The sequence below is a fragment of the Balaenoptera borealis genome (assembly GCF_965194805.1).
Source record: "Balaenoptera borealis genome assembly, chromosome: 16".
Taxonomy (NCBI): Eukaryota; Metazoa; Chordata; class Mammalia; order Artiodactyla; family Balaenopteridae; genus Balaenoptera; species Balaenoptera borealis.
In genome coordinates, this window is record NC_138872.1 from 20,219,118 (window position 1) to 20,246,488 (window position 27,371).

Genomic DNA, 27,371 nt, shown 5'->3' on the forward strand with positions numbered 1-27,371 from the left:
GTGTCATAGTGAATTTACCTAATTGTTCTCCTGACTTAAGTGCATTCTATAGAAAATGTGGAAGCTAGGAGGAAATCTGTCTAGAGTTTAGGAGGGGAATCTATGCCAGGTCAGCTTTGGTTGTTTCCAGAACTTGCGTCTGCATCCGGTTCATCTGAGCCTGGCAATATGGAGTAGATGTGCTAGAGCAGCCGTTCTCAAACTTTAGGGTAAATCAGAATAACCAAGGGAAATTTTAAGTCTGCAATTCCCAAGGCCCAATACCAGAAATCTGTTGTGGTAAGCCTGGAATCAAGCAAGTAATTAACATTTAACCAGCTACCCAGGTATTTCTGATGCTCTGACCCTATGTTGAAAACTACTTGATAAATTAATTAATACTTAATTAACCAGAGTATTACCTAGTCAGTTATTTTTTAAATCTTTTAAAGTATAATGTTATTTCCATGTAATTTGGATTGAAATAAGCAATTGAGGGAAAAGTTAGTGTCTTCCAGAGGCTTTTGAATTTTAGCCCTGATGTTATGCATCTCTACATTTTCATTCCTTTGGAAAATGAACAGACTAAAAATATGGGGCATTTGACATACTCAATATGATATTTCCTTATCTTTTCATTCAAAATAAGTTGTGGTGGCTTTATTCAAGACCTTTCTGAGTGTCATAAATGTTTTTTTTTAACATTTCCTAAAAATACAGCGTAATGTCTCATGCTCTATGGTCAGAGGATGGAAGGAAAGTTGAATAAATGTTTTCTCTAATGCTAGTGCTGCAACAGGAACTATGCTTATGTGGGCTGCATTGGTGAAGTGTGGGGTCTGAGCTGGACCTGTGCCCTTGGCTACTTTCAGTGATATCATCTGTGGTGAGAGTCTTGGGAGACAGTCCCACGAGCAAGTTATTGGGAAGAGAGCAGGTATGGTAGAGTGAGCCACTGGGAATGTTGCTTTTGCAAATGGATCTGGTGATTTTTCTGGACGAGACAGTGAGAGCTTTCAACTTACAACTTGGCTCCCAAGTCAAATAACTTGCAATAAAAAAAGGAGGCAAAACCTGTCCCAGAAAATAAAGGAGGGTCCAGGTGGTAGACAGATCTGAGATGCCCAAGGTCAGGGTTAAGTTCATGGTCAGCTAATAAAGGTAGAGGACACATACAAGACACCCCCATCTGAACCCCAATATGCATATTGACCAAAGAAGATTTGTAGAAATTTCTGGGGAAAGGCTGTGAGAAAGGAAGAGATGTGAAATGAAAGTTTAGTGAAAGAGAGGATCTACAGTGTGATTGAGGAGAACAAGCAAAGGCTCTGGAATCAGATGGCCTGAGTTTGTGTCCACAAAGGAGCTGTGTGACCCTGAGAAGTATTTTAAGCCTGGTATGCTTCTGTTTCATTGCACTGTGAGTGTAATAGTACTGTGAGGACTAAATGAGATAATCTACACTAGAGTGCTTAGCATGGAATGAAAACTCAAAATTATTATTATTATTATTAACAGCAGCAGAAGCAGCGGCCGCAGTAATGACATACAGAGTATCCCGGAGAGGAATCCTTGAAAGTCTAAGTATCACTGTCTTGCCAGACTAATAGTCCACTGAGACAGCAACCCTAAGCAACTAGAGGGATGTTTCTCTACTAATTTTCTGGAAGGATTTCCACATTTATAGCATTAACCTTGCCTCTTCAGATTAAGGGGTTTTAGTAGAATTCTTCAGAACTGCCTACCTCACATTCAACAACACTAAATTGTTGTCTTTTAACCAATAGCATCATGTCCCACTCCAGCAGGGAAGATGCTTTTCAGCTTCAAGCATCCCCTTCCAGGTTGATCCAAATTGCATTGTCTGGGTGGGATTCTTTGGAATTTATAGAATCAAGTGGAGTTGTTTTCCATATAATGAATGCTGTTTTTTAATTGTTCTTATTATTATTACCTTTGATATCGCAAAGCTTAAGGGCTGGAGGAGATTTTAAATGTGCCTAATTTTTAAAAAAAAATCAGTGACTTCCAGAGCTGGCAATATTTTTGTGAGATTGGTCCATTCTTATGGTGATGTTGTTTTGAAAACCAATGCAAATGCTTCTGGAGAACAACGTGACAATATGTAACAGAAGACACAAAATATTAGTTTTCCTTCATTCAGTCATTCTTCTCAGTGACATTTATCCTAAGGAAATAATTCACCAGAACCAAAACTTGGCTTCAAAAAGAACATATGAGTCATGGACACAACCTAAAAAAATTGACAGTCAGAGAGTGGTTTAGTCAATGGCGGAATTTCCACTCACTGGAAAATTTTGTGTCGATTAAAGACTGGTCACACAGAAGTCTCTTTTAAGCACCAAAAAATATGCAAACTCTGAAGTTAAATGAAAGAAAAAGACAACAAAAAATAGAACACAAATTTTATTTATAATTATTTAAAATATGTGTTCGTATATATATATGAACTCAACAGAAGACACAGATATCAGATTGCTATTGTGTTAGGACAGTGTGATTATACGTTTTTCTCTTTATAAAAATCTCCCTTTAATACTGAATAAACCTTATTTTTTTTACATTAAAAATGGCAATTAATTTTAGAAAACTAAGAGCTGACCATTATTTGAGTTCACCATTGCTTATGTTCATGAATGTGTATTCATCAAGGTCATGTTAACACGGCCTTCACAAAAGCAGAAACACAATTCTGTGACGATAGCGATAGCTTTGTCTGCTCCTGGTTTTCTGTCTCTATCCTCCCTTGCCTCCCCCGCACACCCACCAGGTAATTTAGTCTCACATCTCTTCTCTCTATAGACCAGCTCCAGGCCAGCCCTCCTTCATCTCCATCGAGGCTGTGCAAATTGGCAACTCAGCCGAGTCCCACTGGGGGCAAAGCTCAATGAAATGATGTGGGAAGCACAATTGTGTTGGTGTGTGCGTTGGGACGGCGCTTGGGGGTCTTCTCTCTTTCAAATCAAAAACGTTCCCATCTCTCCACTCCATTTTTCCTAGAGTAACACTGGGCACTAGGTTTACACAACTCAGAATGTGCAAGTGGATTCTGCTCCGACATTTGTAAGGCTTCAGGGAGCCTGTCTCTGGGCAACCGGACGGAGGACCTTCCCATATGTGGATTTGTCTGCTTTATTTGCATCTGCATCTGTGTGGTTTTTTCCGTTTGGTTTAAGAGCTCCTAGTGTGGATTCTTAGGGATCCAGGCCCCACCCCAAATGGCTTATGCTGGGTTAGGTCCTAGGAGTAGGAATCCAGAAATCTCTCTCCCATCTTTTTGGTATAGGATCAATATCTGGGATGAGCATTCCCTTCTCTGCCTACAGAGGAACAGGAATCGCAGTGTGTTTTTTCTCACACTTTGTGGTATCCAAGAATGCTAATGCCTCTGTGCAAGGAGAGAGAAATGACATAATAAGGGGCTTTCTAATCATTATAGGCTCCTCTAAATGTTAGAATACACTTCACTTGCTATAATGTATGTTTTCTCTCTATTGCAATTCACTAGTTAGACTACAATGAAATGGCTCTGACTTGCAGGCTAAAAGGTATTGAGACTTGCAGGACTGGTATAGAAACAAGATGAGAAAAGAATGCTTAGCAGAGTGGCTTCACAACAATGGAAGACAGAACAATCAAACAAACCATCATGGAGTGAAAGCGGTGTGGGTAAGTTGGAGTCACTGGCTCTGGGTTCCTGGGCAGCGTAGCCTCAGGGAAACCCAGCTTCTGCTCTGAGCCTGGGCTGCTGGCGCTGATAGGGTTAACGCTGTTCCTGCTCTGATGGAAAGGGGGGAGGGGGAGGGAGGCAGCTGGTGGGTGCTGGGCTTGGCACAGGGCACCAGGCCTTACTACATCCTCCTCCTCTGGGGCTGCTGGATCCTTGCATTGCTGAACAGCTGTTGTGTTCCGTCTGCCAGAACAACCTTTGGAAACCTAGTCCCAGAAGTAGCAGGGGTTTCTGCTCCGGCCTATGAAAGGCGAGTAAAGAAGACTTTGCAATTGCACCTTCCAGGGAGGTGCAAGGGCAATATTTATCAAAGAGCTTCAGCCTGAAGCCCCCAGACCCCTTCATTAGGGTGCGGCACTTGGGCTGCTGACACCAAAAGGAGAAGTGAGGGAGGAACTCTCTGGGCTCCTGATAATGCTGACTGGCTTGCGATCAACCCAGAATAGAAGGGGTTTTCAGAAGCAGGAAACATTTAGCAAGAAAGTTCCTAGGCTGCTCCTCACCCAGAGGAGTGGTTTCATAGTGACCAGTAGGATTCTCTGGGCTTCTCTTCTGGGCAGTGATCTGGATTGCGTCCACCACAGTTCTGTGCCCGAGCCAGCAGAGGAGATAGGAGAATGGACTCATAGCCAGGCCACTTCATTTGAATGTTGGCTCTGCCGTTTACTGACTGTGTGACCCTTGGAAAGTTAGTTGTGAAATAGCACGCTGGCTCTCAGTTTCTCTCTACACAAAGCGGGGGTAAAAAATCACATCTACCTCAAAGGAGGTTTATGGGGTAAATGAGTTATGGTGTGTAATAGGCTTAGACTGGGGCACTTTATAAGTGTGTACTAAAAGAAAGTAAAAATCACCTTGTTTATACAGGCAGTAAAGATAAATCCCTCTGTGGAGAAAAGAAGAGGTAGAGTTGTTTCTTCTTGAGGTGATAGGACCTTCTGAGCTAGCCAGGAGAAGGCTGAGCTTGGTGGGAAAACAGCCACAGTGGTACACAGCTGGGACCCATTGGTGAGAGCCAATTGTGGACCTTACCTTCCTAATTCCATGTTGAGTGACATCACCTCGATAACTTGAAGTCAGCCAGGGTGGGAGTATTTACACCATAGAAACTGACAAATGCTACACTTATGTTTTTGTTTTTGTCCTGTTTTAAAAGGCCAGTTGTTAAACATTCACCAATATACCACTGTTTTTATAGCGCGTATTTCTGAAGGCCTAAGTAGCAGTAGATTATCTCCCAGCAGATTTTAGTTCCGTCTGACTCAGATGCACCCAAGCATCCCTAGGATGACAAAAGGAATTCTAAGCATATACTGGCGTACCAGGTAACATGTCTTGAGCAGCTAGTGTAGACCAGGTGACGTGCAAATGCTCTGTACGCATTAGATCACATAATGATTACAGCAACCTCAGTGGCAGTGCCATTTTACAAGTGATGAAAATGAGACCCAGATTGGGTTCATAACGGAAGGGAGTGGCAGAGTATGCTACAGGGTAGAGTGACCCCCTAATATGACTAAATGGGTCAGCAAATGTAAATTCATTACCCACTCAATATTTCATTAACCCATACTTTCCAAGGACTCCATATTGAATGCATTCCTCTGTGGCTTATAATGGAATTAAAATTACCTTCTAAGGAAATACTTGGTGTTTCTAAGATCTATTTTAACTAAGCTAAAAGTTGTTGTTAACATGAGTCATTCATCCCAAATAAATATATTAGACTTCTTCCATGTGAAGGATACTGTCCTGGGAACAGAGATGAATAAAGAGAAGCATATGACTTGATTCCTGGTCTTAAGAAGCTGGCAGGCTTCTCAGTGAGAAGTTGCTTGAAAGGCCATTCCTATCCCAAGGCAGGTCTTCTGGGAAATCTTTAAGCAGGGGAGTTCCCTGGGAGCCAGAGTGAGCAAAGAAACTCTCCAGGATTCAGGTCCTCACCTGCACAGCAGCACCACAATTGTACCACTGCCTCACAGTTTTGTTGTAGGGATCGAATGAGACAATATATTTATAGACTTAGTTCAGTACCAGGCAAATAGTAAGAACCTCATGCATCATCAATATTAACTGATATTCTGATGACGGTTCAGTAGGGTAAGAAGTCTGCAGGTGCTTCTTGTGTTGGAGCAAAGACAGAAAGATACTAGAACATAGCGAGGGAAAATTAATTTGAAACAGCCCTTCATAGCTTTCGAACCTTTATGACCAAAGAGGAAATAGAGTGTAATGCTTAGGAGTAAAATAAGCTTGAATTCTGGATCTGCCACTTACTTATATGTCCTTAAAGATTAGGGTCTTGACTCTTTTTGTAACAGTGGCCAGAGTAGTCTTTTCAAGAAGTAAGTCAGATGAAGTCACTCGTGTGATCAAAACTCTCTGATAGGTCACCATTTCACTCAGAATAAAAAGTCCTTATGACAGCCTTCAAGGTCCTGAGATCTGGCCCCATTGTTTCTCTGGCCTCCCTCCCTTCTCTATCACTCTTTCCATCATCCGTTCTATTCCATCCACATTGGCCTGTGTGCTGTTGATCCTGTGCCTCAGAGCCTTTGCATTTGCTGTTCCCTCTGCCTGGAATACCCTTCCCCAAGATAACCATATGGTACCTCCCTTTCCTTCCTCTCCTTTAAGCCTCTGGTCATATATCACTCTCTTAATGAAGTATAGCTTAATCTGGCTATTTGAAATTGCAAGCCGCCACCCACATCCATCCTGACACTCCAGATCTCATTTAATTTCCATAGAACTTTTCACTATCTAATATCCTATAAAAGTTAACTTATTTGTTATGGTTATTATTTGTTTTCTGATTACCCCAGTAGAACATAATCTCCATGAGGGCAGAGGGATCTTGACCTATTTTGTTTGTTGATATATTCCAAGTCCCGGAAAAGTGACTGACGCGTAGCAGACAATAAATATTTGTGAAATGAAGAAATGAATTCCTTAACCTCTGTGAATCCCAACGTCCTCTTTTCAAAAATAAGATTACTAATACGAATTACTTTATAGGACTATCTTGAGAATTAACTGAAATAATACATATAAAGTATTAGCACAGTGCTTGTTACCCGGTAAACATTTAAGAAACCATTATTATCATTATTAGCTGTCAATAATTTTAATCTCAGATAGTAATGTTAGTTTGGGAACAATCTCCATAGTTCATCTCTTAGCCAAAGATTGCTTTAATTAGTCAATATGATTAATTGTTTCCATGATCAATTAAGTGACCATCCAAGTACAGGAAGCAACTTTTGGCCAGACCACAGAGCTCTCAGATTTCGAATCAGGGAGTGAAACTACTGCCTTTATCTCCTGGGTGCCACAAGGTGCCTTTGGCGTCTGTTCTGCCCTGGGAGTGCACCCATGCTTTTGTTCTTTTGGGCAGGCTCACAGTTTTCTCTTCTCCAGGAATATGGGGCACACATGGCTGTGTATGACCTGGACGTCAACACTCACACTAACTCTACATCACGTCCCTTATCATTTGCTCACATCATGGATCAATTCTGAATCCCAGGAGAAAGCACATGGTGGATCTTGATGGGCTAGTTGTTCATCACTGTCTCATTGGGTAGGGCTCCTCATACATAGGCTTCCACTGGACTACTGGAGAATAAGCCACAGGATCTGGAAGTGTGAAAGGCAGTGCCTGTCCTGGCTATCATGATGGCAATATAGCACAGCACTCAAGAGCCCAGACAAGGTTTACATATTGGCTCTGCCACTGACCTCAGATGGGACATTTAACTATTTATGCTTCAATTCCCTCCTGTGTAAAACTGGATAATGATAATCATAGTAACCATAACTTCATAGGGTAGTAGTGAAATTAAACAACCTGATGTTTTATTGAGTGATTCAGAATATAGACAGACAGATAGATAGATAGATAGATAGGTAGATAGATAGATAGATAGATATATGATTTTCAGAAGCCCCATCTAGGAAGCCAATGAATACATCCAAAGCAGCCGAACACATAGAGCAGACGGTCAGCATATACAAGCACATAAAAGATGTACAACTTCTCTCCCTCTGTGCTCTCTTCATGTCACTTCAAAGGAGTTTACACCCAAATATGTGCCTAGAGAATCCAGGGAGTGAGGTCCCTGCTCCCTGCTGCTCTGAGAGATTAATATGTTCCCCAATACCCTCTACTCTTACGGGAAACATCAGGCTTCTGAGTTGAACTGTGTGCATTTATTGGGAACCACATACGAGAATATCTCCACCATCTATATCCCTCCCACCCAGATTAAATACTTTGTTTACTTCTCCCTAGTCAGCTCAGACCCATTATCTTTGAATCACTGCTCTGTATCCTAGACCTGTGCTTCTCTTCCCGACCTAAACTTAATCTCTGCCCCTGAAAGCCATCAATTGCTCCAACAGTGTCAGCTCGGCCAGCTGTTCCTGGAATGGTGGTTTCCCCAGGGTCCTGAACATCACTATCCAAGAATTCTAACCCTGGAAGGAATCAGGGGAGGTCAGAGACCATGCATCCATCTATCTATATATCCATGCTGACCTTTTAGCAGATGGCAGCCAGCCCCTGAGGGCCTTCCTGCTGGCAGAGCCGTGTCTGTGACATACGCACCAACTCATGAAGTTTGTTTTACGGCAGCCTCTGTATTCAACAGGTGGGTGTGGCATCCCCCATTGCTTAGCTGACAGAGGTCAAGTCTGGCTACTCTAGTGGCTGGGAAGGGATTCAGACCCCTGCTGCGAGTCGAGTCCTAGGCTGCAATTAATCAGAGCCTGGGGCTAATTCAGGGTCTGAATGTTAAACCTGGCGCTTAAGCAAAGGGAGCAATTAGGAGCCAGGATCAGGGTACTTGGCCAGGGATGGAGATATGGAGGTCAGGACCTGGGGGAAGCCCAGGCTAGAAATGGAATTCAAGGTCAAGAGTGTAAGAGAATGGAATTGGGATGTCAATCAAAGCGAAAAGCAGAAGGAAGCAGAATGAACGAGGGTGATGGTGACAGTTTTTCTGGAAAAGAGCAGAACCAGAAAGGCAGAGCCCAGTGCAAAAGAGGGGCTGCTGCCCTGTTGCCTGGTGGTATGGCCTCCTTTCCTAAGAGTTCTCGTCTTGGTTTTCGTGTCTCTTCTTTAACTCCTCCATTAGGTCCTGTGCCTCTGGCTCTGTCTTAACCCCTCCGCTACGGAGGCTACGTGAGAGAAGGATGGGCAATAGTGATGAGCACAGACTTGGTATCTAGACAACCTGATTGTGAATTCTGCCTCTGCCCTGTACTAGCTGATTAACCTTAGACAAGTTACTAAACCTCTTTGTGCCTCAGCTTTTCCATCTGTTGAGTGGAGATAATAATAGTGCTGAACTGTAGGGCTGTTAAAGGGAGTCGAATTTTAGTCAATATATGGAAAGCACTTAGAACAGAGCACATGATATGCATCATATACATGTTTGCTTATTATTATTATGAAATGAATGCCTTAGTCCTTGGAGAAAAGGGTCATGCACAGACCATCAGAGCTTGGAAGTTTACCAAATCTTTTGGAAGCCAAACTGTGCCAAGATTGGAGGGAAAAGTTTCAAATTTGGGATATTGTTATTGTACATACAGGAGGAAAAAAAAGTTCATTTTTCCAAGATTTTGCCTGATTGCCCCAGAAAGAAAACATTTTCATTGTGTGGTCATGATTGGGAACACATGTGAACCACACCCCACTTAGCTCAGCCCCTTTCCGTCCTTAGTCTGTCTCTCTCTCCCTCACTACTGCTCTCTGTTACTAATTAGAAAGAAACCAAGTAGAATTTGGTGTTTCCTTCCCAGTCTTGGTAGGGGAACCTGTAGTGGATTAATTACCTCAAGCCGTTCTGGCTTCCCTAAGGAACAATCAGTGATGGGACTTGGGGTCCGGTGGCTTAGGGAGGCATGGAAAATTCAAATCTCCACCCAAAGGGAAGAGAAATTAATTTAAATAGGAGGCAGTGTGGTCTGAAGTTTAGTGGAAGAGGATAAGTAATCAAAATTATGTTTTCTGTCTTAGCTCAACCACTAACTTCTTGTGAGACTTGGCTCTGTTGCAGAATTTAGCTTGTGGGGGAAATAAATCTACCTTTCAGCTAGGGAGATGGTGAACAATGATAATAGCTATCATTTAATGAGTTCTTACGGGTAAGAACCAGGCATGGTACTTATGATTTTATATATATTATATATATGTGTGTGTGTATATAAAAATTATATATATTACACATATATGTATATATTATTTATACATTATCTACATGTATGTAGATAATGTATTCATGTATACTGTGGATATTATATACAAATATTATATGTATTATATATAAATTTATATATGTGATATATACATATGCACACCCACAGCCACACATGCATATACACACACACACACACATATATATTTTTATATATATATGTATTGGGTTGGCTAAAAAGTTAGTTTGGGTTTTCCCATAAGATCTTATGGAAAAACCCGAATGAACTTTTTGGCCAATCCAATTTTAAATATATATACACACACACATATATATATATATTATGTAAAACAGTAAATATCATTCCTGGTACTTACCAGTAAGAAATCATTAAGCAACAGCTGTTGTCATATATATACATACACATGTATATACATTATATATATATGTGCAGATGTATATATATATATACATATCTTTTATGTACATATACATGTATATATGTAACATATATGTGCAAATATATATATATTTAATCCTCCCTGATAAGGCTGTGATTATCCCCATCATATAAATGAGGAAACAGGATCAGTAAATGATGTATGTGATTTTCCCAAGGACCCAAATCTGGAAAGTGACAGGATACATATGTCATGCTCAGTTCTGACTTACCCTGAGTCCCAGATCTTAACTGCTGCATCATACCGTGCATTAATACAGGGAAATACAATTATGCATTTTAGAATTATTTTGAAAAAAAAGATCAAGGAACACTTTTGAAGGGCTGCTAAGACGGCTCAGTTGGCTGAACAATCCACTCCTCAAGCACCCTGATTACTCTGTGTTACTCTACTCATTTTACTTTGGATACAATTGTGTTTTTGGCTTTGAGCTTTTAATTAACGAAACTAATCTGGAGAAAGTTTCCAGAAATCAGTTAGCTGTTCCCATCTATACGGATATAGTATTTCTTCTGGAGGGTTATGGGGCCGAAAGCTGGGGCAGATTCAAGCAAGATGCTCTGTCTGAAGTCAGCAGGGAGTTGTGTGGGAGGGCAGTCGTGGGCACAACAGTGCTTCCAGGGCCTTTCCCAGTTGAGGAAGAACCTGATGTCCCATGGCAAATCAGAGGGGGAAGTCAGAGAAAGGAGTCGGGCTGGTCACCAAAAGAAGGGAACGATGTAAAGGTTGGTTTGGGGGTTTTCGACATATGATTAGTCCCTTTGCTCCCAGAATCACTTCAGATTGGCTCAGCTTCACATGCAAATCCATTGCCCAGCCCTTGCCATGAGCTTCTTCAGGTGGAATGTGGCAGCTGTATGTCTTCATGATATTACCATGACTCTAGATCTGGAGTCGATGGCCAGTGGCCAGATTCACAGTCACCCTAACCCCTCTGTAAGGACAACTCCAATTTCCCCCTTATTCCAGAACCTTGTCATAAGAATATTGTACAGGTCCTCCGTTTTCCTCACACTGCCCAATCAGGCACTCAGGGGAACTCAAACGGAACATTATGAAGGGATAAGGAATTCCCTGGGGACACTGAGGGAACCGAGGTAATTTCTTTACTGGTGGATATTGTGTGCCCCCATTAAACAGCAGCAAGAACCCCGGAGAAGAAAGCATACTTAGCAACCAAAAACAAAGCTCAAAACGAAGGAGAAGGCAGGCTTGTTTCAATCATCTGCCACTTGTTCTGTAATAAAAATGTATTTTGTTTTTCCTGAGAACAATTTAGTGTGGCCAATAAAAGCCCAGCTAATTTCTAAATCAGCGAGGAGCCAAGTCACCACCCAGGAGCTCTCTCCTAGGGCAATATTTCTGAGGCACACACAATCTATACTAAAGTGATCAACTTGCCTCCGTCCTGCCAAGGGGATGCGTTAGCGGAGCCCAAAATATGACAAGAGGAAATTTATGTGCAACTTTTACACATAATATCTCATTATGACTCTTCCCAATCTTTCAATTTTAAAAATAAACGGCCTTTGTAATGATTTTACTAGGAGAACATCTAAACTAAGATTAAAAAGAAAGGAAAGTGGTTCAGCTATTGTGATTTCTTCCATTTCTCCTGGTCTTACTTTATGGAAATTCACTCTTCCACTCTTCCTTTCTCCTTTCCTTCCCTCCCTCCTTCTTTCCCTTCCATTCCTCTCTTTCTTTCCCTCCTTCCCTCTTCCATCTTTTCCTTCCTTCCTCCCTTCCCTCCTTCCTCTTTTTCTCTTTCTTTCACCTCATCTAAGAAGAAGTAGAAATGTTAGGATCTGACACTTTATCTAAAGGAACAAGATCTCTGTAAGAAGCAAAAATGACTCTGACTCACTGGTACATGACACAAGTTTCCACTTAGAATGGAGTGTTTCTTGCCTAAGAATCTGGTGTTAATTGAAATCATATCCCCAAACTCTCCCATCAGTTTCCTCCTGTCTCCCACCCTTGTGTCTTACAACACGATTGCCGACAGAGACACACCCACAAACACAGGAGCAGATCCCTTGGGCTTCCTCATGTCACATATCCCCATGTTACCTCCTCTGCTCATGCTGGGTCCAGGACTGCTGACCTGGCATCCCTGTGCTTTGTGGGGCAGCCAGCAGATTGGCAGACAGGTGATGGTGGTCACCGTCCATCATCAGTTGACAGTTGGGCCCAACTCTTTAGAGAGAGCCAACATTTCTTGCCCTGATGTTGGCCTGAAGCTTTAAAACTTTGTCCATTCTTTATCTGGTGGAGATATCCAGCTCCTGGGCTCCCATCTCCTTGTATATGTATCTTTCTCTCTTCTGCTAGAGAACCCATCTCCTGTGGCCTGTATCCTGGAACACAGCTGCCCCTGGTGGTGTCTCCCAAAAGTGGGGCTCCGGGGCTTGTTGTTTATATTCATCAATTTATATGTTCCAGCATTATCCATAAAGAATGGACTCTACTCAGGCTTGCAATTCATAGGTGAATTAAACAGTGTAGCTCTCCTTGAAGAACTCAGTCTAGCTGGGGACACAGACCCATAAACAATTAAAGCCATTCCATCACGAAAGTGTCAGAACGGGGGGTGACTGTGGAGGCAGGTGGGATTGGCTGTGCTTGGGAGTGTCAGGCCAACCTTGATTCAGAAATGATGTGCCTTGAATTCAAGCCAGGGTAGAGGATTTTCTGAGGGGCACTGAAGGAAGAAGTGCTAATGGAAATTTTCTGAGCATCGTGCCTTCTTAATCTCAATCTGAGCTGAATTTATGTGAGATGGGATTCTATTTCAAGGTGGCAAAGCATGTTTTCCTGTGTGTATGAGAAGAAAGTGCTATCTTAATTTCACCCCAAGCATCAAACAGATCCAGTCAAATCAGAGGCAGAGAACTGAGGCAGAGACACTGGTGGTTTGATCCTTGACTTGGAATCCAAAGCCCTTGGTTGAAGCCATGAGAAAAATCAGAATTACCGTGGTGAGCTGGACAATGGATGTTAATCTGGGCCTCTGATGGATACTGTAAAGCCCTAAAAAGTACGTTTCATCTTCACCATCTCCAACCTATCCTTTATGCTCTCTGCTGTCAATAAACACCTTGGCCACAGCTTAATGAGCATTCGTCACCTGAGTAGTATCAACAAGATGGTACTTGCATGCACGACCTTATTTAACCTCCACAGCTCTTTGGAAGTAGACATTTTCGTTTCTGTGATACTGATGAAGAAATTGAGTTCACAGATGTTCAATAACTTGGCTATGGCCCACAGTCATAAATGTCAGGGTGAGGATTCAGCTTCAGGGCCCCTAAAAGGCAGACAGTACTTCTCGGGGCTGCTTGCCACTGCATCCAAGCTGTAGACTTCCAGCCCTGTCCTTTGACTATCCATGTCTTCTCCTTGCCTCCTGTCCTCAATCTGAGTTCTGTCTCCTCCCAGACCTCTGAAAATGTCCCTGTGTGCAGTGACCTTCCCCTTTGTGAAGTCCTTTCATGAGCATTTATTGAGTATCAACCACATGCTAGTCTCTGGTTTAGGTCTTTTCACAAGTGGCTAGGCTTTAGTCTTCATACCGAACTTGAGAGGTAAATCAGAAAGCACACCTCCACCAGCCACTAAACAAAAATAGAGACTGCAATTCATAGAGTTCAACTAACGTGCAGAATCCAACTAACAAGCAAAACAGCACATCCTTGTCAATGATGAGACCAAGACCTGATTCTGCTCCCCCAGACAAAATTCACTGCTTTCTCCTCTGCGATTCTCTAACAACTTTGCTTTGTTTCAACAATCACCATGATGCTTGGCATTCATAGATAATCAACAAATATTTTGAACAATAAATGAATAAATGAATGGATTAGTTGTATTAGGGAGGAGTTATAGGCTAGCAGAAAAGCACATGGATTCTGAGATTGGCCTCCTGGGGCTTAAACATAGGCTCTGCCACTGACTAGTCACAGCATCATGGACACGTGGGCTTCCCCTTCTGTCTCATTGGCTGGGACAGAGCCTCATGCGTACCTATGACCAATCACTAGCAAATTCATGAAACTGGTCCCAAACTGCCTCTGTTTTGAATACCTGCCATATTTTCTATCCCAGAGGCACACAGTACAGCTATTGATTGACTGATTGATTTTCATTTAAAGAGAATATGAAAGCCTATGTTTTTCCCAGGGTGGGAAAATGGGAACAGCATGGAGGTGAAAGGAAGGAAAGCAAGAAGATAGAATAAAATTAATATTTGCTCTGCACTTACTAAATTATGGACCCCAGATTTGCACATTGATGCTGGTCTTCTACTTTAAACCTCCCAACCACATTTCAAATGGAGAAGTAATGTAAATGCAGAAACAGAATCACAGAGAATGTACTTTATCTTCCAAGATCATGAAGCTGTTGAGTATCTGGCCAAGATGAATATGTCTTCTGATTGTAAATCCAGTGCTTTCTTGGTAATAGCATTGGAAATCTTCGCTCTCTTAAACAAGCTCAGTGCCAGGGCTTGGGTTCAGAATCCAAGGTCTGGATGAGAACTGGGGGACAGTGAACTTTGACTCCAGTAGACACCTCTTTGTCAGAAGGCAGAGAAACTTCAGGACACACCATGGAGAAGTGATCTGCTGAACTTTTACTTCTCTATATCTCTATCCCACCAAACTGAAATGGAAAAGTCAAGACAGCCTTGCTCTTTAAAAAATACTTGATGTAAAAAACCCCAGAGAAAAGGAGTTAACTGTCTCTTTTTTTTTTTTTTTTTCTCAAAGTACGAACAGTTTTTTACTCTCTCTTTAAGTGATAAATTTGAGTCTAAAACATGAAGTGGAACCCATTATGTAGAAAGTGCTTATTTTCTTCTGATGTTTGATAGGGATTAGGACTGGTAAAGCCCAAACTCTGTTTCCCCTTTTACGCAGTCTGTCATTTTTGTCAAACAAGAAGCTGATTAAGTTTCCATCAAAAGAACAAAAGGCTCCAGAAAGATTCTTCTTAAAAAAGCAGAGGCCTCAACAATTATCCCCTGGAAAATACATTTAGTGTTGAGCCTGTGACTTAACGCTAAAGCTGGTGTACCCTTTCTGTTTAAAGGGTGAGTGTTAGGAACATGCTGACCAATCCCATTGAATTCACCCTCTGCCATGTAAAAGAACCTTATGAACCACTGACACCAAAATCTCCGAATATTCATCATGCATATTGGGGGGATTTCTTTTTAGTGGATGTATTTCAAGTCAACCATTGTCAATGGAAAAAGGAGGTGATTCTGTCAGGAACAAATAGGATGGATGGAGCGGAGAAAACGCTTGTGGTTGGTTGTAAAATTGGCTACACGTGACTCCCCTCCCTCTCTCCATGGCCTTTGGTAGTGCCTTCCTACACTGTCTCTGCTCTGTTGCCATGACTTGATTCGGCCAATATGACCCGAGCTGATACTTGGACAGGGAATGCACATTGGGCCCTCTCTGGCCACGCTTGAGAATCTTGTGGCCAATGACAGGGAAATTAGCCTAAACCAGCCTATTGGATTCTGAGAGACATGGGGTCGAGTCATCCCTGTAGTCCCAGCTGACTTTGTGCCAACCGCTAGATATGTGAGTGAGGCCATCCTAGACCACCCAACCTCTGCCAAGCCAACCCCAACCGGAAGAACCCCCCAGCCAGAGAGTCATGAATCTCACAAAACTCAGTGAAGCATGAGAAATAATAAATGCTTATAGTTATAGAGATTTTGGGGGTGGTCTGTTCTGCAGCAAAAGCTAAGCAACCCGATGATCTTCTCTTTCCAGATTCCAGTCTCAGTCTGTTGACTATGACAGGGTAAGGTTCTAATCATAATTCAGAATGCCCTGTTTTTGAGATCTACCATCAGAGGCTTTCAAGCATAGAACCTGTATTTAGCAAATTCAAAAAGTTGACCCCCTTGTTCACATGGCTTGTCTTCCTGCCGCCCATATGCAGCTTTGACCTAAGATTTAAATTCTTGTTCACTAGCTACTGAACTCTTCCCTTTGCAGATCTGATACCTTTTGTTTGTCTTATCATTGGACTATGACCCATCCAGTTTTTCGTGTATGTAGCTCAGTCTTGGCACTGCCAGGTGTAAGAGATTCTGACCGCTAAGTGGAAAAGACCGGTGAGACATCAAGATACCCAAATTGCCTCTGTCTTGAATTTTCTCATAATCGCTGCCCCCATCACAATCCTTCCCAATGTTTTTCTTTTCCTCACCTCCAGGAGAAGCTCCCTTAGGTGATATGGAACGGTATTAAAGAGGGAAAAGATCTAAGCCAAACTTTTTGAACTTCTCTTTTGTGAGTAATATAGACATGCTTCCTGGACACAGTAGTCTCCCTTCTGGTCCCCAGGGAATCTGAATTCTGGCCTGCTTTGACAAGCTAACTCTTCCATACAGACTCGCATTCATAACCAGGCAAACCTGGGATATCTTCCCTTTCTGTCTTCCTTTCATGCAGTCGTTATAATCAAAAGTGTTGTCTTGAGCTTAAACCAACTTTCATTTCAGAGTCATCCCCTGGCCTTGGAAAACCCCCAGAGATTGTGAACTCAAACAGGGTAGGAAAATCATCAAACCCACACAGCTTTGCTATGTACCAGAAGCCTCCTGCATTTTCTGAGAAACAAAGAGAAGAGTCTCCAAGCCCCAGTGCCAGACCAGATGAGCCCATTTTCATATAGATACTGGGAGAGAAGTTGCCACTTGTGTTTTCCTGCTGGCAGCCAGCCCTCCCCATCTCTGGCCTCGCCACAGACTGCTTCCCTGAACTCAGCCAGCAAAACACGTCTGCTCACAACTTCACTTCATTTCTGGCTTTTTTCTTTTTTCTTTTTTTTTTAAGAAAGTCAAATAAACTTAACCTGGGGTGACTCAAGGGATGTTTCATGTTCTTGTTGTTGTAAAGCACAGAGTGTGCCAGTAACAGCATGAGAAGGTCACAAGAATTATACAGAATGAATGATACCTTCTTATTAGTCTAATAGAGAAGAAAAATAATGGTGATCTGGAGGCATCAAAGATCTCTAGTTTTCATTTCTAGGGCATAAAATAATTCTTGGGCTATATCCCAAGAATTCCAGTTTTGTTATGGCAATGGCATCATGTTGTTGGTTGTCAATACTCTTGCTGTTTAGGAGCTGCCTAGAGAATAGGCATTTGAACACACACAACATCTAAGACTGCAGCTTCTATGTGACCAATTTGGGAGGGCTCACTTTTGCTATAGTTCTCTTAGTTCTTTGACTAGATTATTTCTCAAAATCACAGTATAACTTGAGTCCTGATACAAGGACAGGTTTAGATGACAAAGTCATTGGGGTCAGGGTTGTGAGTCAAGGGTGCTCTGTCTCTTATGGAGGAAATTCTTAGCATTCTTCGCTTTAGTTTTTGCTTTAAATGTAACTTTGTGATATCGGTAACTGAAATGGAAGGGGACTGAGGTGCCAAGGAACAGAGTCTGTATGTTACTGAAATTAAGTTGATATAAATTCAAATTAGAGTATTATAACTTTAGGGTGTTAAATGCATTCCTCATGGTAACCACAAGGAAAATCGTTATAGAATACACACACTAAAAAAATGAGAATGGAGTTAAAACATTTCACTGTAAAAATAAAATCAACTAAACACCAGAGAAGAGAGAAAATGAGGAACAGAATGCATCTAGAAATGAGGAACAGGGTATATAGAAAACAAGGAGCAAAATTACATAAGTAAGTCTCTCCTTATCAGTAATTAATTTAAACGTAAATGGATTAAACTCTCCAGTCAAAAGACAAAGATTGATGGAATGAAAAGAACAAACAAACAAAAATAACCCAAATATGACCCAACTACTGCTGTCCATAAGAGGCTCACTTAGATCCAAAGACACAAATGGTTTGAAAATAGGTTGAAAATGAAAGCGTGGAAAAGACATTCCATGAAAAGAGCAACCAAAACAGAGCAGGGATGGCTATACTAATATCAGACAAAATAGACTTCAAATCAAAAAAGGTTAAGGAGAAAAAGGAGGACATTTTATATTAATAAAATGTGCAACACAGCTAGAAGACATAACAGTTATAAGCATCTGTACACCTAATAACAGATAGTCAAAATATATGAGGCAAAAATTGAAAAAAATTGAAGGGAGAAATAGACAGCTCTACAATAGTAGTTGAGGACTTCAATACCCCACTCTCAATAATGCATAAAACAACCAAACAGAAGAAAAATAAGTAAATAGAAGACCTGAACAACACAATAAATCAACTAGCTACTCAACGGTATGTACCCTTTTCTTAATTGTACTTGGGACATTATCTGGGATAAGCCATATGTTAGATCACAAGTTAAGCTTTAGTAGATTTAAAAAGATAGAGATCATATAAAGTATCTTCTCTGACCACGATGGGATAAAGTTAGAAATCAATAACAGAAGAAAAACTGGGAAATTCACAAACTTGTGGAAATTAAACAACACTCTCAAATAGCAAATGGATCAAAGAAGAAAGCACAAGGGAAATTAGATTATACTTAGAGATGAACAAAATAAAAACATACCAAAACTTATAAGACCCTTACTGTACACCACATACAAAAATTAATTCAAAACAGTTCAAAGACTTAAATGAAAGAGTTAAAACTATGAAACTGTTAGATGAAAATATGGGATTAAATCTTCACAACTTTGGATTTAACAATTATTTCCTGGAATTGACACCAAAGGCACAGATAAAAAAGAAAAAATAGACACATTGGATTTCATAAAAATAAAGATTTTGTGCATCAAAGGACACCATCAACAGAGTGGAAAGGCAACCCATAGAAGGGGAAAAATTTGCAAATTTTATATATCTAGTAAGGAATTCATTTCCAGAATATGTGGAGAACTCCTAAAATTCAACAACAAAAATATGAACAATCCAATTTAAAAAAGACCAAAGGATTTGAATAGATATGTCTCCAAGGAAGTATATAAATGTCTAATAAGCACATTAAAAGATGTTCAACATCACTAATCACTAGAGAAATGTAAATCAGAACCACAATGACATATCACCTTACACTCATTGGAATGACCACTATAAAACAAAACAAAACAGAAAATAATCGGTGTTGGTGAGGATGTGAAGAAATTGGAAACCTTGTACGTATTTGGTGGGAATGTAAAATGATACAACCACTGTGGAAAACATTATGGCATTTCCTCCAAAAAATTAAAAATCGAATCACCATATGATGGAGCAATTCCATTTCTGGGTATATACCCCAAAGAGTTGAAAACAGGGTCTCAAAATGATATTTGTACACCCATGTTTATAGCAGTGTTATTTACAATTGCTAAAATGTGGAGGCAACCCAAGTGTCCATTGACAGATGAATAGATAAACAAAATGTGGTACCTACAAAAAATGGAATATTAGCCTAAAAGAGGAAAAATATTTTGACATATGCTACAACATTGATGAACTTTGGGTGCATTATGCTAAGTGAAATAAGCCAGTCACAAAAAGAAAAATACTGTATGATTCCACTTGTATGAGGTAATTAGAGTAGTCAAATTCATAGGGAGAGAAAGTAGAATGGTGGTTACCAGGGGCTGCGGGAAAGAGAGAATGGGAATTTACTTTTTAATGGGTACAGAGTTTACATTTTGCAGGATTTAAAGAGTTCTGGAAATGGTTGATGGTGATGGTTGCACAATATGAATTTACTTAATACCACTGAACTGTATACTTAAACATGACTAAGATACAAAGTATTACGTGATGTGTATTTTACCCCAATTTTAATAAATGGAAAAAAAATGGCAGAGCACAGCCTCCTGATCCCAGAAAAGAGATAGACCCCTTAGTTCAGGGACCGAACTGAGGGGTCTGCAGTTGAAGACCTTTGAGTGTATAGAACCTGACTTAGCGGAAAACCTGAAGCATTTGCTTCACTTCCATTGGGAACATTAGGGAAGATGGCAGTTCAGTGGATACACATGGACCAGTGATTCACCTTGGACTGACTCCAGGGTCAGAGGCAATCAGACTTTGAGTTGAGGATCTTCAGTTAAAGAAGTTTGGGAAGCATTAGTTAACAGAAACCTCATCCAACTAGGGCCAGGTCTATGACCCTCAGTGCTCAGTGCCTACTCATGTTTTCCAGTGCTGTTACACAGCTCTGTTTTGTTTCAGGCAGGAAGGAAAAATCCAGAGATGCGTTAGCCTTGAAGGAGTTGTATATTCCAAGACTCTGTGAGTGCCTTAAATAAGCAAAAATAACTCTGTCCTGTAAAGGTCCTCATTGCCGAGGTGTGTGGAAGGGCTAAGGTGGAGCTAGCTGAACCAACTCAGCAGGGAATTGTTTTATGAAAATTCAGATTCCTACTGAGATTGCTTGTATTTCAGAATTAATTCAAACAGCTGCAGAGACATCAATCATGGCCGTGAATCGAAATGATACAATTTGCCATCCTTTCCCTTGAGGAAGACATTGGTTCTCCCAAGGGCTCTTTAGAATTAGATTTCTTGAACCACCATGAAAAGTTGCTGCCTTGGACTCAATCATTGTTTTGTTTGTAGCAAATATATCATCCTTTGTAGCAGTGGTTTTCTCTCTCTGTCAGTTTACCCACTGTGTAGGGTGAGGGTGATCTGGAGTCTGGGGTTGGCTTTGAGTCTCCAGATGTAGAACAGAGGGGAGTAAGAGTGGGAGGAACTTGTTTACTTCCTGCAGGGCTCTGCTGTTGGATGCTTACCAGCTATGGATTTGGAGTGACGGCTAGAATTTCACTCCAGCTGCCACTGGATGAGGCAAAGAGTGTTCCCATCCTACCTGCACCCTGCCATCTCCAGGTTCTGGGGAACAAACAACAAACAATCAAACAAAAGCACCAGGATTAATGTGGGACCATTAATGAAGGAAATTGCATATTATAATTTTCAGCAATGGATTCTTCAAAGCAGGGAGTGGGATTGCTATTATCTCAGGGAAGAAAAAGTTAAAAAAAAAATCTGAACTAATTGATTCAATCAGTAATAATTCCTTTTAGTAGATATACCAGGTACTAAGCACATAGTAGGTGTGTGTCACTGTGCAAAGCTCTTTGTATGCATTTGCTCATGGAATCCTCACCCCACCAGCTTGGGAGAGGGATTGTGACACTGTATAGATATGGAAACTGAGAAAGGGAGATACTAAGTGGCTTGCCCCGTTTTTTCAGGTAAGGTTAATCTGACTGCAGAAACTACATTCTGAAAAGCTCTGGCATTTGGTCACCTGCTCAGTCTGACTTTGGTTTTGGAGAAATTCTAATTTTAAAGTTGCCAAGGCACACTTGTAGTTCATGGAGTTCATGTTAGATATGAGGGTTTTTGGTTTGGAGGTTTTTTGTTTGTATTTTTATTTTATTTTATTTTAGCTGAGTTGTCGAGAGAGCAGAATTCTTTAAAATAAAAATACTTATTTTTAACTTTGATTTTTATGCTACTAAGCATCCAAAATGGTTACCTTTGAACAGGGCAGGGCCAAAAAGGCAAAGAGACCATATTAAGTTCTGGAGGCCTCAGAAAGACAAATCACAGTTTGGAGACAAGATGGCACTGACTTGTCTCTGTTGCTCCACGCCAAGCCTACCTATAATCTTCGGCTGGTTGCGCAGGGGTTATGAGGAGAAAGTCTGTATGACCTTCCCCAAGGCAATGGAGAGCCTGTGCCTGGGCAGCCTGGGGGAAATAGTGAGAATTAGTCCTACAAGGGTAAGAGAAAAATAGATGCCTCCAACCACTATCTAAGAGGGAGCTAGGAGCTGTTATGGATCAGGCAGCGCTGTAAGAATTATAACGAATGTAATATCCCATATTTGTACCTACCATTTAAAAAAAATCTTCCCCCTCACCCTCCTGAAAACTACGTCTGATTCTCTACTCCTTCTTCTTGTTAACTTAATCAAACAACACACATCAGATAAAGACAGGCATCAGTAGGGCTCTCTGGCACTCATGTTAGTGTAATACAGGATAGGGAACACTACTAGGGATAAGGATGATTGGATTCTCTGTCTGTTAGAAAATATTGGAGCCCACCATGCTTCAGTGAAAAGAGCTATTCATTCATGAATCCATCCATCTTTCCATCCATTCATCCATCCCCCAACCAGTGTTCATGAAACATTTACTATGTGCTGGTGGTGGGGAGAAATCAGGGTTAATGTAGAGCCTTCACTCTCTCAGAGCATACATTCCAGGAGGGGAGCCAGAATTATTATTATCAAATATGTAATGGGCAATACAAACATCCCATTGGGATGAGTGCTCTACAGAGAAGGTGAACAAGGGTGATGCTATACAGAATTGAGGTTAGATTGCATGGTCAGCAAAGGCTTCTCCAAAGAGGAGCTATTGAAGCAAAAATCTGCATGACGAGAAGGAACCGATAATGTAAAAGGCAGAGTAAAGAGAATTCTAGGTCAGAGAGCTGCTTGCACGAAGTCTCTGAGGCAGACCGTACCAACCATGTTTGAGGCATTGAAAGAAAACCAGTGGTCTGCAAGCACACTGAGAAAAAACAGAGTAGTTAGACATGAGTTCAGGGAGGTATAAAGGACCAGAAATTGTTGGGTGTTAAATGCCCGACTAAGGAATCTGGCTTTGGTTCTAAGCCTGATTGGAAACCAATGGTGGATTTAAGCCTGGGAGAGGCAGGATCTGATTAATGTTTCAGGAACATCACTCTGGTGTATGGATGTAGGATTGTAAGAAGGGCAGGAGTCCAGACAGGCAACAGGAGGACTATTTCTGCAGTCCTGAGAGAGGCAGGACAGCTTGGGATAGGTCTGTAGAATTTAGAGGTGTGTGGAAGTAGATGAATTATGGAGAAGCAGAAGACAGAAGAGAGAGGATGGTGGTCGAAATCATGAGTCCTCTTTCATCCTTTTATTCTTTTAACAGAAATGTTTGAGCATTCACTTTACTATGTATCTGGCATGCAAAATTCAGTATGTTAAAATCCCTGACCCCAAGGAACCCAAAGTCCTAGTGGAGAAGACTGAGATAAAAACAAATAATTAAAATACACTTTAATAAATACTGTAATCAAGAGGTATACATGGGAGCCATGCGAGTCCAAAGGAAACTCTGGTTAACTGTTTTAAAATTACATATGTCAGTCTTTTGAAAGACGTTATTTTTATTGAATTCTATCCATTGGTGTGTTGGGTTGCGTTAGTGTAAAAAAGCTCAGTATAATTTATGTCAGTCAAATGTTCGAGTTCCTGTGTTCTGGACATAAACTTGTTTGGTAACTCTGGACAGCTCACTTCTACTTCCTTCACATTTGTAAAACAGTTTAGGTCACGTCCACCTCCAACTTTGGACCTGAGGACAGACTCTTATGGTCACACCCTGGCGTCACCAGCTTGGTGACCTCCAGATTACAGTAGGGAGTTGTGGACGTCACCTGGGGGCAGGGGATTCTCCTTTCCTCCCTTTGAACCCCTGGTGATGAGAGAGAGGTTGCACTATTTTTTAAACGTCCTCTTTCTTCACATTATTTCTTTATTAAAGTATAATATTACATACAGTAAAAATCACTTTTTTGTAACACAGTTCTATGACATTTGGAAAATAAGTAAACATTTAATGACCACAAAAATCAAGATATAGATCATTATCAACAACCCCCCCCAAAAACCCTCCGCCCACCTCCAACTCCGCAGTTTCTGATCTGTTTTCTGTTCCTCTAGTTTTTACCTTTTCCAGAATATATCATTTGTCTTGGTCTGTTAAGGATATTATAACAAATATACCATACACTGGGGGGCTTATACAAAATAGAAATTTATTTCTCACAGTTCTGGAAGCTGGGGAATCGTGACGAAGGTGCTGGCAGATTCAGTGTTTGGTGGGGTTTGTAGACAGCCAACAAATGTCTTCTTGCTGTGTCCTCTCATAGTGGAAGGGGTGAGAGGACTCTCTGGGGTCTCTTTTTTTAAGGGCCCTAATCTCACACATGAGGGCTCCATCTTTACCTAATCTCTTTCCAAAGGCCCCAACTCCAAATGCCATTACACTGTCAACATTTGGGTTCATGTTCTGGGTATATACTTGTTTGATAATTCTGGACAAGTGTGGATGTCGGTTGGGTGCATTCCTTATGGACCACTAATAAGGAGATTGAGGTTGCACTATTTCTAAAATGCCCTCTTTCTTCACATTATTTTTTATTAAAGTATAGTATTACATAGAATAAAAATTATTTATTTTGTTACACAGGGGATTAAGCTTCAGTGTATGCATTTGGAGGGACACATTCAGTTCATAGTATCATCTAAACAAAATCATATAGTATGAAGCTGATTGAATGTGACTTCTTTCACACAGCATCATGCATTGAGATCAGTTGTTGCATGTATTAGTTGTTAGTTTCTTTTTTATTACTGAAGAGTATGTCACTGTATGAATGTACCACAGTTTATCAATTCTGCAGTTGAAAGACTTGTGGGTTGTTTCCAGTTTTTGATGATTCTGAATGAAACCATTGTAATATTTGCAGTAGTTTTTAATATATATAAGAATAAATTTTTATTTCTCCTAGGTAAATACCTAGGAGAGAAATTGCTGGGTCATATGATAAGTGTATGTTTAACTTCATAAAAAAAGCTGTCACAGTGTTTTCCAAAATGGCTGTATTATTTTGCATTTCTGTTAGCAATTCACAAGAGTTCCAGTTGCTCTGTAACATTGCCAGCACAGGATAGTGTCAGTATTTTTTTCATTTAAGCTGTTCTAGTGGGTATCTCATTGTGGTTTTAATTTGTGTTTTCCTAATAAACTAATAATATTGGCATCTTTTCATATGCTCCTCGTATATATGATGCATTATATAAATATGTGTCCTGCTATTCAGATAAACCTATATGTGTTTGGTCTTCTCTTTGCAGTGATAGAGATGCAAAAATAATTAAGTCTCAGTGTCTGCCCTCAGGAATTTCCTGCCATGCAATGCAGATAAACATATTATACCTGCAAATGTAATATAAGTGGTTCTGTGGGAGTTCTGAGTAAGGTTACGATTATAACCTTTTAGGACAATTGGGAAAATCCTCAGAAATCACACAGGTTTTGAGAGGGCCTCAGAATTTAATTTTGAAAGACAGGCTGGGACAGGGGGCCATAGGAGAGGGGGATCCCCAGGGAGAGAAAGGAATCTGACTTAAATGATAGAGAAGAAACTGAAAATATTGGGCAAAAAGTGCTTTGTGGAGGGCAAAGATGAAGAAAAGAAAATTGTGCAGAGCATGGGCACAGAGGTCTCTGCTGGTCAGCAAGATCTCCTCACAGATGTGAGGTAGAAAAGAGGATGGTGGATATATATATCATTTCAGAGGTCAGAAGAAAGAACGTTGAGAGGACTTGATTTAATGAGCAGTTGACATAACGTTACCTGCCCAGTGTGAGGAGGGATGAGGCAGGCTTCAGACTTATATGAAGGAAAAGACAAGTGTGTGGAGGTTCAGAGCCTATCCTGGCTACATTTCCCCCTTCAGACTAATTCTCCAGCCCTGACTTCACAGCCCAGGCCTTCCCGATGGGCCACACCTCTAAGGGAGGGATAGAACAGTTTCATCCACAGCTAAGATCCTTCTTCCCTCCTCTGTCCCCATCTCCAGCCTCCAGTCTGGGTGGCTACTAGTTGAGCAATTTGCATCGTCATCCATATACCATCCACATATTCATCTTCAGTTGGCTGCTAGCTCAAAAGCCCCCTAAATATGGAAAATTAATGGGGCACCTCCCAACACCTTCTCCACTGGAGTAGTCACCATTATATCAGGGCCAGGGCAGGACCAGGGTGGGAACCTGCCCCAGAGTGCAGTCTATTGTTTCAAAGTGGCCCTGTAGTTCACAGAATCTCAGTTGCCATACTGCAAGGATTAAAGGACAATGCAGCAGGAGAAAGTTCAGAAAGGCATGATGCCTGCATTAGGGGGACATCTTTTACCCAGAAAGAAGACTTAAGCAGAAAGGTAAGGTATGAATGGCACAGGAGTTAAAGGGCTGGGCTGTGAGTTCGACTGTGTCAACACAACCACAAGTCTGCCTGAATCATTGTAGAAGCTTTACAGTTGTTGCCAGAACCAGGTTCCATGACTTCAATGGGAAATAAGACGGTAACATGCAGCCTTGTTCAACAGGTGTGATTGGATTTTGCAGCCAATTCAGCAATGTGAAGATTTTGCATTTCCTTATGTATGGATAAGAGATATGTAATCCTAATGTTTCTAGACTATCTTTATTGTGTCCTTGCTATGTGTCAGTCACTCCATTAAGCATTTTATTTTTATTAATTATTTCATTTGACCTTCATAAAAGCATTATGGGTAAGATTCATTTCTCCAGTTTAAAGATGTGAAAACTGAGCTTTAAAGAGGTCAAATGACTTGTTCATGTTATCACTAGAAAGTGTTACAATTGGGATATAAATCTGGAAGATCTGATTAGAGTAGAGAAAATACATTCCTGACCTCTATATGAAGTCACTTCCTTGTATTAATAATATAGGGGAACAGTCACCTCTAAGGAACTGTACAGACTGTTTTCTCCATTTGAAATAAGATTACAGTGAAATTTAAAAATTAAGTGGTCCATCATGTCAGGCTTGAGAATATTTTGAGTAATTGTTGCTACTTTCATTATGCCCTGTCTAACCGTGACATAGTAAGAAGTATACATTTGGTCTCTGCCTGTTGTTCCTGACGCAGAGCTCTTAACACCCTGTAATTTCCAGAGTCATAGGGGTGCTAGGAACATCTTCTGTTCTAATATTTTGTCTTTGACCCTTATTCCTGAGAGAGTTCCCAAATCCCTGGGAATTTCCTGGATGATAAGAATATCTTTTATTCTAATGAGGCAACTCTTGGTGGACTCCTGGCTGGCTCCTGGATGCGGACTGTTTACCAGAAACAATAAGCCATGGTTAGAAGC